This window comes from Panthera pardus, unplaced genomic scaffold (genome assembly GCF_024362965.1).
Source record: "Panthera pardus isolate Hobbes unplaced genomic scaffold, ASM2436296v1 HiC_scaffold_131, whole genome shotgun sequence".
Classification (NCBI taxonomy): domain Eukaryota; kingdom Metazoa; phylum Chordata; class Mammalia; order Carnivora; family Felidae; genus Panthera; species Panthera pardus.
The window spans coordinates 44,322-55,000 of NW_026526690.1; the positions used below are offsets into that span (position 1 = coordinate 44,322).

Genomic DNA, 10,679 nt, shown 5'->3' on the forward strand with positions numbered 1-10,679 from the left:
TTTCTTTCATCTTTTTCTTTTGCGCCTCCAACTCCGCGTCCGCGCGTCCACCTCCTACTTCTTCTTCCATCTCTGTCTCCTGTCTTTGCCTCCTGCAAAAGTGGCTTTGTCTCTGGTTGCTTTTCAGCCCCCTGTGGAAGAGGTGAAGGAGGAGCAGGCCGTGGGGTGGGCACCCATCTTGACGCTTGTGCTCGGGGAGGAGGAGGGGCGGGTTTAGGATCACTGGCATCTGTCTGCCTTCCTCCTCTTCCTCCTCTTCCTCATTCTTCTGACTATTGGGAAAGGGTGTGTGGGTGTGGGTGTAGCGGGGAGGGCAGGTGTGTTCAATTTTTATCTCTCCTCTCTCTGGGCCATCAATTGTGTCCCTTCCCGTGAGGCAACTTTCTTATGGAGTAACATAAAACTCTGAATGTAGAGAATTTCACACACACACACACACACCCCACACCCATACCCCGTTCACGTGAATGTGAAACACATTTGGGTTTGTTCTGATCCTCCTGAGTGTTAGAATGCCCAATGTTCACAAGAGCTTGCCTTGAAACACAGTAACGGAGCTCGGTTACAAATTGGTGTGAGCAATAGCATCCAGAGGTAGAGAAAACATCTCACATGGATAACACCTGTGGCCATAGATCCACAAACAAGATGCAAACCAACATCAGCCTCTGTTTCACTCCTATTTGTGGAGAGGACGCGAAAGACCCAATGGTCAAATCTCCCCCTTTTATAAAAACAAATCCAATCGCACGAGAGCATTACCGTGGATGGATCCCATCGTGCAGGTGTTTTCCATTTCCAATGAGAACACAGCCAATTTGGTGCAAAGAAGCCAAAAGCTGCAGCAACCCACAAACCAAATGTGGCCCGGGATATCTCCGTGAGCGTCCCTTCCTCCCCAAAAGCCGGGGCTTCGCTGATGGAACCAAAGGGCTTCCTAGTTTCTGGCTGCGTCATCTCACGGCCAGCTTTCCCTAAGGGAGCACACAAGGAAACTCATTCAGACACCTCCAAAGAACCCCATCTGGGCCATCAGGGACTCAGGTGACCTTTCCATGTTCCCATGTAAGTAAGCACTTGCAAGTATAGGCTCCATATGTCCTATACGTGTAGCCTGCCGAAGTTTCCTTTTGGGGATGGGTGGTTGCTTTCTCCACACTTAGAGCAAGGTTATTAAATGGTGGCGGTCACGGTGGTGTTTTTTCCTCTTCCGTAAAGAGTTACAAGGCGGCCATTTCGTGGGAGCGAAGCGGTAGCTGGGCTGCTCCTGGATCCCTCGCCGCTTCGGGTTCCCTGTCAGGCTTCCTAGCAGCGGCCTAGCGGAGAAATAAGAGCAGGTGTCTGAATGTACTCGGGTGACCAAAGATGAGAATGACGAGCCCATCGAAATGCCATCGGAAGACGACGGGACAGTGCTGCTGTCCACAGTGACAGCCCAGTTTGTCGGCAGCACGTGGACTGCACTACCGGAATCCAGCGTCTCAGCGTATGAGAGGTGTCCGGCTGGTCAAAGACATTCTGCGCATCCCTGATGCTGGCTGGGGAAATCCGGTAGCGGATAGTCGTCAACTTATCCCAAAGATAGCCACAGAAAAAGGGACGAGACAGGTGCCTGCTTCTTCAGCAGTGAAAGTGAAGAGAGCCATCCAGGGTACGTCAGATTTAAGAGTGTTGGGTCTCCCGTGGAAAACAACCGAACAGGATCTGAAAGAATATTTTGGGAGCTTTGGAGAGGTTCTTCTGGTTCAGGACAGGAAAGATATTCACACTAGTCCTTCAAAGGGTTTTGGCTGTGTTCCTTTTACGTAATAGGAAACCCAGGTGAAAGTCACGCGATCAAGGAACGATGGTGTGACTGCAAACTTCCTGAATCTCATCCAAGCCCAGATGAGCTTTTGAGAAGCAGGAAGGCGTTTGTCGGGTGCCTTACAGAGGGACGTGACTGCCTATAAGCTGCAGCAGTTCTTTTGCCAGGACTGAGAAGCGGTAGACAGCTTCATTCCCAAACGGTTCCCGGACTTTCCCTTTGTTACATTTGCAGATGATCAGGTAGCCCTCGCCCTCACCCTCGCCCTCTCTGATATTATCATTGAATTTATTTTTCTCAATGTACCCCCAAGGTACTTAGCCTATAGGGCAACAGTGGTTTGAGGAGGAGAGTCCTTCATACCCCTCGCCCTTTCAGCCCCCGCCCTGGCACAACCCCCTCCAGGAGCCCTCTGTTTGTTCCCCTTAGGGAAGAGCCTCTTACGTTTTTGTCCCCCTCCCTGTTTGTATGTTATTTTTCCTTCCCTTCCCTTCTTCCCTTCTTCCCTTCTTCCCTTCTTCCCTTCCCTTCCCGGGTTCCCTTCCCAGAGTTCCTCTGTTTGGGAAGTGAAGGTCCTCACACGGGTGAGGTCCTGTGATACATGTGTTTCTCTGAGGGACGAATGTCACTTTGCATGACACCCTCCAGTTCCATCCAGGTACTTGCAAATGGCAAGACTTCATTCCCTCTGGTGGCCGAGCACTGCTCCGTTGTAGATGGATACCACCTCTTCTGTATCCATTCATCCATCGATGGACATTTGGCCCCTTTCCATACTTTGCCTACCGCCGATAGTGCTGCTATGCACACTGGGGTGCGTGTGCCCCTTGGAAACAGCAGACCTGTATCCTTTGGCTAAGTACCTAGTCATGAAAGTGCTGGGTCGTAGGGTACTTCTATGTGTCATGTGTTGAGGAACCTCCTCAGGTCCCTGGTTCTGGAAAGAACTCCGATAGTGGTTCTAAATCAGGTGCGGCCATCGGTTGGGGACTCCCATCAAATGCAGAGTCAGGCAGCGGTTTTCCTGCAGGCTTTGGCTCAAGCACGGATTCTAAATCTTCCAGCTGGGGAATTTATACAGCGGGGTAGGTATAGACTGGTAGGAATTCAAATTTTTCTAAACACATGGTAAGTGTATTTCTTTTTTTCTTCTCTTCTCTCTCTCTCTCTCTCTCTCTCTCTCTCTCTCTCTCTTTCATTTTCTTTCTTTCTTTCTTTTTTTTAAAACATTTATTTATTTTTGAGAGACCGAGAGAGACAGAGCGGGAAGGAGAAGGAGCAGAGAGAGAGGGAGACAGAATCCGAAGCAGGCTCCAGGCTGTCCGCACAGAGCCCGGTGCAGGGCTCGAACCCACAAACCGTAAGATCATGACCTGAGCCGCAGTCACACACTTAACTGACGGAGCCACCCAGGCACCCCACCCATGGTTAAGTGTATTATAAAACCCATCCATACTGAGAGTTTTCAGAATCAGTACGTTCAGCGTGGGGTATATTCACCACTATTTTTGACATTTTTCTTCAGAAAGAGAGGCAAAGCTAAATGAATTTTAGAAGTTTTGTTACATGAAGTGTTGAAATATCAGGTGTTTGAAAGCGAACTGCTGTTTGCCTGATTGGTTCTCGTTCTCTCTCTCTCTCTCTCTCTCTCTCTCTCTCTCTCACACACACACACACACACACACACACACACACACACACACACAGGCTACAATGGATATCAAAGGATTTCTCCTGTAATATTGTATCCCTGGACTCGTCAAGTGAATTCTTTGTGCGTGTTCACTATGGAAACCATTCATTAGAAGTACATTCTTTTTTCCTTGTTTTAATTGGAACCCCACCACATTATTTCCCCACCCCCGGGAAAACCTCCTTTTTGGAGATCATGGTGTCACAGTGTTTGGTCTTTTTGCTTTCGTTTTTAGTTTGTGACACTTGTCTCCCTTCCTATGCACAAGTACAGTATGAAGCCTTCATTGAATCTGTGCCGTTCATCTCATTTCAAATGTTTACGGGAGAAGCACTTCATTGAAAGCAGTGCTGTAAATATTCTGCCATAGGAAGGAATATTTCCGTCTACGTGCTTTCTCACTCTTGAATTCGTCTTCACACCATACAGGCTGTGACTTTGACGGTGGGTGTCTCGTTTGTATCCGCTACTCTTTATTTCGCGGAGTCGTATCAATGCTATGAATGCAAGGGTGTGCTATGTAACCAGAAGGCTGTTAGAAGTTCTGAAACCTTGTGTTTTCTGATCCTCGTGTTCGACCGACAGTGGTGCCGAAGTACGAAAGGCTAGTGTGAGTGAGAAAAGGAGAGAGTGCGTGCAGAGACTCCGTGGCGGTGGCACACGATGGATAGATTTTTTTAACCTGGTGAGATGCATCTCTCAGTCCCTTGACCTCGGTGCAAGAGCGTGCCGAGAGCAACGATAGCAAATGACATGCGAATGTTTTCTGCATCCAAAGGACATCCACACCCGTTGGAAGACGTTGGAAGACGTAAAGAGAGTTTTGTTCTCAGAGAACCCCGTTAGTTGGATGTGTGAGGTACTTGTATTTCCCCTGCCCTTCCGTCAGCTGCTGTGAACACCGTATGGTGTGTGTTCTGTTCTGTTCCCGATCTGTTAAGTGTGGTCCCGTGAACACGGACTGAGCTTGTGGTGTGCTTCACGGGAGCACTCGGAAGCAGAGCTCACCAGTGAGCTCGGGGTGTCACCACGAAGGCCGGAAGTTCTAATGTCTGCCAGGTAGCCATAAGAATGTGGTCTAATGCAGTTCTGTGTCCCGTGCTTGGATGGTCTTTATAAGAGTTGTCAGTGTTGGGAATTCTTAAATAGAATGGATGAAGGAGGAAGAGGAGGAGGAGGAGGAGGAGGAGGAGGAGGAGGAGGAGGAGGAGGAGTTGTTGTTGTCGTTGTTGTTGTTGTTGTTACGAGGTATAATGACGAAAGACACGGCAGAAAATTTTTACAGGGTTTACTTTCTGTTTTCAGTATGTGCAAAGCTGTATGACTTTAATCTTTGGGGATCCAGGGAGGTTTTCTTCCATTTTCTCATCTGTATGTTTGGAAGGCTCCTTTTTAATTCGCAACTGACTGACTGACTGACTGATGGATTGGTTTTGTTTTTATGTCCTCTTCTCACCCAACATAAGGCCCAAACTCACAGCCCGGCAATGAAGAGTCACCCGCTCCCCTGACCTAGCTGAGCGAGCCAGCCAGCCAAGTCACCCCTTTGATCCATTTTTGTTGTTGTTGTTTATTTAAATGAAGCGGACATGCAACGTGTGCTCAGGACAGAAACAGAGCACACGCTTTGGGGTTTGGCAGGGTCATTTGGAGCTTGGTAAATGTTAAAGCCTAGCTTCCCTGGGAGCCCAGGAGCAGGGTCCACAGCCGTTAAAAGTTGACAATTTCCTTTATCGATAGCCATCGAACAGATGATTTATTGAAAACACGAATCTATGGCAAAGATCGTTCTATGGTCTGTGATCAGGATATAGGAAGAACCGGATGGCTACAGCTCCCACCTCACAGACTTCATGTTTCAGTTGGACGTAGAGGCAGGGAGGGAGGTGAGGCAGGACGGCAGGGAGACAGGGAGGCAAGCAGACTGGCAGGCAGGCAGGCAGGCAGGCAGGCCGGCCGGCAAGCAGGGAGGGAGGGAGGCAGGCCGGCAGGCAGGGAGGGAGGGAGGCAGGCAGGCAGGCAGGCAGGCAGGGAGGGAGGGAGGCAGGCCGGCAGGCAGGCAGGCAGGCAGGCAGGCAGGCAGGCAGGCAGGCCGGCAGGCAGGCAGGCAGGCCGGCCGGCAAGCAGGGAGGGAGGGAGGCAGGCCGGCAGGCAGGGAGGGAGGGAGGCAGGCAGGCAGGCAGGCAGGCAGGCAGGGAGGGAGGGAGGCAGGCCGGCAGGCAGGCAGGCAGGCAGGCAGGCAGGCAGGCAGGCAGGCCGGCAGGCAGGCAGGCAGGCAGGCCGGCAAGCAGGGAGGGAGGCAGGCCGGCAGGCAGGCAGGCCGGCAGGGAGGCCGGCAAGCAGGGAGGGAGGGAGGGAGGGAGGCAGGCAGGCAGGCAGGCAGGCAGGCAGGCAGGCAGGGAGGGAGGGAGGGAGGCAGGCCGGCAGGCAGGCAGGCAGGCAGGCAGGCCGGCCGGCCGGCCGGCAAGCAGGGAGGGAGGCAGGCTGGCAGGCAGGCAGGCCGGCAGGCAGGCCGGCAAGCAGGGAGGGAGGCCGGCAGGCAGGCAGGCAGGCAGGCAGGCAGGCAGGCAGGCAGGCAGGCCGGCAAGCAGGGAGGGAGGCAGGCCGGCAGGGAGGGAGGGAGGGAGGGAGGGAGGGAGGCAGGCGGGCCGGCCGGGAGGCAGGCAGAGAGGCAGGCCGGCAGGGAGGCAAAGAAAGAAAACGTGGCATCAGGGTACCTTGTGGGCTCAGGTGGTGGATCGTGCCACTGTATCTCGTGGGTTGCGAGTTCGAGTCCCACGCTGGGCGTAGCGCGCGCTTACAGTAAAATCTTTGAAAACCCATCCACAAATACAGGAATAAACAAAACATGGTATCAAAGGGGAGTAAGTGATTGATCGATGGGGGGTGGGGATCAAACGAGAATATGTGTCTAACCCGCAACCTATTCTTTATCGACGCTGCTTTCACTATTTTGCCCCGATGACTTTTTCCACAAGCGGTGGTCCCACCTGAGCGGGCTCCCTTCATCTTAAGATGTTCTGCAGCGAGAGGAAAGGCGTGAGAGGCAAAAGTTAGGCGGATCCATACAAATAAAGACAATCATCGTTTCTGAGACCAGTAGCCAAAGCTCTGCCTCCGTTTAGGATCCAATGTCGTACTTATCTCTTTAAAAACAGAAATACGTACATAAAAACCAGGCAGGGTCGTTGGCTTGGATAAGGGAGGAAGCTGAAATGCAATCATGGAGAACAACATAGGGGGTAAGAAGTTGCAAGCCAGAGCGATTTCACCACCCGTAGCCTTTGAAATGATGATTTGGTGTCTTCGGATACAAGAGAGCTCACCCTACGTAGAAGGTTTCCCACCGCTTGTCATGAAGTATCGGAACACCACAAGCGGATTCCCGTGCTACCAAAACCTCTCTGCCAACATAATCTGTAACAGCTGCATTCTCTTGTATCGTGTGAGTGTAGCGTCATTCATTGCACCACTCTGCCGTTGTTTGACCTTCCAGCGGATTGTAATTTTCGTTTCTTTCGGCGTGCGTGTGGGTATGCGTATCGGGCTATCGAAAACGATCTAGCCACGTTCGGTCCTCTTTTTCTCATTTCTCATAGATGAGTGATGGCGTCAAAGGATACACCTCAGGAAACCCCAGATGGAAGAGAGGCAAAGGGAAGGGGGGGGGGGCAGAGTGCTTCTGTGTCCCGTGCCGCCCCCCCCCCCCCGCACTCTCCCAACACACCAGTCTCCCCTCCTCTCCCCCCCCCCCCCCCCGTTCCAGGTGTTGGAACAACCCGGAAGTGCCTGAATTAGGGGAGTTCTTTGACCGGGGGGGGGGGGGGGGGGGGGGGGGGGGAGAGGTTGGGGAGCACCAATGTTTGGAAACATTGCAGGGCTACCAAGAGTCAGTGTCTAAGGTACTTGGGGGGGGGGTGAGGAAGAGGGGGGCGTGGGGTTTCTTTCTCTTTGAGGTGATGGAAATAGTTTGGAATGAACAGTGATGGTCCCATAGCTTTGTGAGTAGTAGCCTAAGATAGCCCGCTGAAGTGTACACACACCTATACATTTGTTTACTTATTACGTATGCATTCATTCCAGTTGAGTGAGTGGGAGAGAGAGGGGGTAGGGAGGGAGAGAATGGATCACCAAGCAGGCTCCAAGGTGTCAGCACAGAGCCAGATGTGGGGGCTGAAATTCAAGAACCCCGAGATCATGACCTGAGGCGAGACTGGGACACCTTACCGAGTGAGGCACCCAGGTGCCCCTGAACTGTTCGCTTTTACAAGGATGGGAATTTTGGCATGCGAGTTGTGTTTCCAGTGTTAATAGGTGAGGCAACACCTAGAATAGTAAATGCGGGCGGGCGGGCAGGCAGGCAGTCGATGTTTTCTTGTTCTTTCCCTTCTGGGCTTCAGAGGGGGATGGCGAGTGTGAGGGAGGGAGTCCATGACACTGGGCGTAGGTGTTCTTGTGAGCTGAGCGGCTTGGGAAGTTCCCCGAACTACATGACCCCACAGGAGAACAGGAATTCCTTCTCGACGGCAAGAGAGTGGGCGACTAGCACCGCCTGAGTCTGGCAGAGCCTCAAATCTAAGTCGGGGTGGGGGAGCACTTCTGCTGTCCTACCGGTCCTGACCCTCCCTGTCTGTCTGGGGGCCCCTGAGCCGCAGGGGTGGTGTTTTGAGTTGTCCCTCTGTGGTCGTCTTTTACACCAAATACTTCTGTTGAAGGTGCTTGGAGAATAACACAGGTTGGTATTTCCAAAATGACCTTGAGATCCTATTCTCTGCCCCTCCGCCCCTCCCTTGCGCGCGTGAAAACACCCACCCACACACCCCCCCCCCCCGCCCCCGCGCACACACCCCACCCCTTCCCATTCCTTCTAACTACAACTGTTCCTATTTCCATCCATGTACTCCCAGACAGCTTCCTCAAGCCCCACCGCCCACCCCGTCGACCTCTTTGGGTAGTATAAAAGCGACCAACAGGCAGGGGGCGTCCGGGCACCACGGTGGTGGAGTGAGGGAGTCCGTGTGTGACGACTACGGGCGGATCGCAGCAGAGCGGCCGGGACGCAGCACCTGCCTCGCCGGCGCACAGCCTCGTCCCCAGCCACCTGGGTCAGTAGCGTTTCCCGGCTGGGGTGGGGGGAGGGGGACATGGAACGGAGGGCGCACCAAGAGGGCTTTGTGGATCGAATGGACGCCTAACCGAGACCCTCCTTCCTGCCACCAGACACCGTTTGTGGATGGTCGTCGTCTCGCCGTCACGCAGCCCCCACCAGTGCTACAACGAAAGAAACGGGTGTCAAGGATAGTAATGCAAACGAAGGCGGGGCCGATCCGATCAGGGGAAGCGGCGACAGGAGTGGAGGTGGGAGGAAAAAAAAAAAAAAAAAAATCACGGGAAGAAAGGACAGGCGTGGGCCAGGGCGGTCGCACGGGGCGGGGGGGGGGGGGGGGGGGGCAGCGGGTCAACGCTCGTCATCGAACCCGGGGACTCGGGTGGCCGACCTCACCGGGCCCAGAGTCGCTAGCGATCCACTGGTTTCCTAAACTTTGGGGTAGACGGCCGCGGCGAAGTCCGGCGTGCTGGTCAACCTCGGGGACCAGCTCAACGGATCCCCAGGTCATGGGGCTTGGCCGTGCTGGTAGAACTCGGGTCTCCTCGAGTCCCGGGCACTCAGGCAACCGGGGTTCGGGTCGCCGGTGTGCCGGTCGGCCCCGGGGCTAAGGGGTCGGGACTCGGGGCTCAGGTGATCGTGTCCCCGGCCCCCGGCGTGCCGGTCGATCTCGAGCGCCGGGTCGCCGGTCCGCGGTGTGCCGGTCGACCTCGGGTCTCAGATCCGCAGATCCCAGCGTGCCGGCCGACTTCAAGTCCCAGGTCACCGGGTCCCCCGGCTCCCGGCGTGCTGGTCGACCTCGAGCGCCGAGCCTCGGGGTCCTCTGTCCCCGGCGTGCTGGTCGACCTCGAGCACCGAGCCCCGGGGCCGCGGGGTCGCGGTCCCCGGCCCCCGGCGTGGTCGACCTCGAGTCCCCGGTGTGCTGGTCGACCTCGAGCACGGAGTCGCCGGTCCGCGGTGTGCTGGTCGACCTCGAGGCCGCGGGTCCCCGGCGTGCTGGTCGACCTCGAGCGCCGAGCCTCGGGGCCCTCGGCCCCCGGCGTGCTGGTCGACTTCGAGCGCCGGGTCCCGGGTCCCGGGTCGCCGGTCCGCGGGGCCCCGGTCCCCGGTGTGCTGGTCGACCTCGACCTCGAGCGCCGAGCCTCGAGCCTCGGGGTCCTCGGCCACCGGCGTGCTGGTCGGCCCCGAGTCCCAGGTCCCCAGGTCCCCAGGTCCCCCGGTCCCCCGGTCCCCCGGTCCGCGGTGTGCTGGTCGACCTCGAGTCCGCGGGTCCCCGGCGTGCTGGTCGACCTCGAGCGCCGAGCCCCGGGGCCGCGGGGCCGCGGGGCCGCGGGGCCGCGGTCCCCCGGTCCCCCGGTCCCCGGCGTGCTGGTCGACCTCGGGTCCGCGGGTTCCCGGCCCCCGGCGTGCTGGTCGACCTCGAGTCCCAGGTTCTCGGTCCCCCGGTCCGCGGTGTGCTGGTCAAGAGCCTCGGGGTCCTCGGCCACCGGCGTGCTGGTCGACCTCGAGTCCGCGGGTCCCCAGCGTGCTGGTCGACCTCGAGCGCCGAGCCCCGGGGCCGCGGGGCCGCGGGGCCGCGGGGCCGCGGGGCCGCGGGGCCGCGGTCCCCCGGTCCCCCGGTCCCCCGGTCCCCCGGTCCCCGGCGTGCTGGTCGACCTCGGGTCCGCGGGTTCCCGGCCCCCGGCGTGCTGGTCGACCTCGAGTCCCAGGTTCTCGGTCCCCCGGTCCGCGGTGTGCTGGTCAAGAGCCTCGGGGTCCTCGGCCACCGGCGTGCTGGTCGACCTCGAGTCCGCGGGTCCCCAGCGTGCTGGTCGACCTCGAGCGCCGAGCCGCGGGGCCGCGGTCCCCGGCGTGCTGGTCGACCTCGAGTCCCAGGTTTCCCGGGCCCCCGGTCCCCCGGTCCGCGGTGTGCTGGTCGACCTCGAGCGCGGAGTCGCCGGTCCGCGGTGTGCTGGTCGACCTCAAGTGCCGAGCCTCGGGGGTCCTCGGCCCCCGGCGTGCTGGTCGGTCTCAGGCCCGCGTGTCCCCGGCTCCCGGCGTGCTGGTCTACCTCGAGCGCCGGGCGCCAAGCG

The 10,679-nt window shown here is 57.0% G+C and overlaps 1 pseudogene; it reads left to right on the forward strand.

Annotated features, from left to right (window-relative positions):
- The first annotated feature begins 767 nt into the window (after positions 1–767).
- LOC128776879 (TAR DNA-binding protein 43-like) lies at positions 768–2,208 on the forward strand (annotated as a pseudogene).
- Positions 2,209–10,679: the final 8,471 nt, after the last annotated feature.